At 41.1% G+C, this 1,764-nt stretch overlaps 1 pseudogene; it reads left to right on the plus strand.

The window, feature by feature from the left end:
• Positions 1–279: 279 nt before the first annotated feature.
• LOC142639565 (uncharacterized) lies at positions 280–1,464 on the plus strand (annotated as a pseudogene).
• The last annotated feature ends 300 nt before the right edge of the window (positions 1,465–1,764 follow it).

The following is a 1,764-nucleotide window of genomic DNA, read 5'->3' on the forward strand; positions in this document are numbered from 1 at the left end:
TACGACCGAGATGGACAGCGACGCATGGTGGCGTGTGGCTTTCGATGCAGATTACTATGGCGGCGCATGCGGGGATGTGTAGACTTCGTTGGCTGCGGGACTTCCATGAGTGAGTAGATCGGGGCAAGACGATCTCAGTGGTGCCTGCAAAAAATTAATCGGAGTAATTTTCGAGTCGGTGATGAGAAGAGCAGTGGTCTTTGCGGTGTGGGACTCCTCAACAGTGATGGCTGCAGGTCCGGAACCTAAGGACGACGGTTGGGAGACGTCAGAGGTTCAATGGCGAATGGCTGTAGCGGCTGCTATGATGGCAGAAGCGAGGTTGAGAATGGAATAACACCAATAAAGACAAGATTGCTAGGAAAAGGTTAGAGCAATGGCTCTGATACCATATTAGAAATATTGAATTCAATAGTATTGTATTTCTCAATTAAAGAATATACATGTATGTCTTTATATAGAAGGCATAGGAGTGTAGTACAAGTAAAGGTGTAGTACAAGAATATGTGTTATACAAGTAATCTAGTTGGGCCTAAAGCCCATAACACTATACACGTTAACAGTTTCCAAACCTTTGGTACTAAAATTCTTTGGTGTTTATCTTTCCCTCGTATTTTCATGGAAGCAAATAGGAGATAGAATTATTACTCATAATTTTTTGTCTGAATTCTAATAGATCGCAAACCAAACTGCAATGCCCCCGGGGCAGGATGCTATGTTCCACGCTTCATTGGTGGAGATGGCATCGTTTTCGATTTCCATGCCAAGAGTAACGAGCATTTCAGCTGTCTGATCTTAACCTTCAAATCAATGCTCGCTTCACTAGTCTCCATCCAGCAGGCCGAACCAGGGACTGTACTTGGATTCAAGCCCTTGGTGTGCTCTTTGACACAAAAACTCTCACTCGACGCCATCACAACAGCAACATGGGATGACGAAGTTGACCATTTGAAATTATCTTACAATAGGAGGGAATTAGTCATACTAGAAGGCCATCTCTCTACATGGAAAAGCCCCGAAAACGACCTTATAGTGGAGAGAACATCAAACAAGAATAGTGTTGTAGTCACTCTCCCAGAACTTGCTAAGATATCGGTCATTAATGTGGTGCCTGTGACAAAGGAAGATGATAGAATTCACAACTATCAGATACCTTCAGATGATAATTTTGCTCATTTGGAAGTACAGTTCAGATTCTAGGGCTTATCCTCAAAAGTTGAAGGAGTTCTAGGCAGGACTAACCAGTCAGATTTCAAGAATCCAGCAAAGCCAGGAATGGCAACGCCAATAGTGGGAGGTGAAGACAAGTACAGAACAACATCACTTGTCTCTACAGATTGCAGTTCTTGTGTGTTCACTCCAGCTGGAGTTATGGACCAAAAGGACTCACTGTTGATGGAGTATGGCATGCTAGATTGCACCGGTGGAGCCACAGGTGGGAATGGAATAGTTTGCAGGAAATAATTAATTATGAAACTTGATGCATCTTCAAATAATAAATGAAGGCTCTGTTTCTTCCATTTTAAGTGGGACATAGGTAGTAAAAAGTGAGGTGGATTTTGTTCTCTTAGTAGTGAATTAAAATTTCGCTACTCTCTCTTTTATTTATTTTTTTCTTGTTTGCTTAATTGTTTTTTTTTAACCTATTATTTCAAATTTAAGTTCATGTAGCATGTGACCCTTTTCTTTCAATTGCATCCTTCTATGTAAAAGTGCTACAAATTTAGTGTGTATTCTTTCAATTGCTTTCTTCCATGTAAAAGC

This window comes from Castanea sativa, chromosome 6 (genome assembly GCF_040712315.1).
Source record: "Castanea sativa cultivar Marrone di Chiusa Pesio chromosome 6, ASM4071231v1".
NCBI classification, from domain to species: Eukaryota; Viridiplantae; Streptophyta; class Magnoliopsida; order Fagales; family Fagaceae; genus Castanea; species Castanea sativa.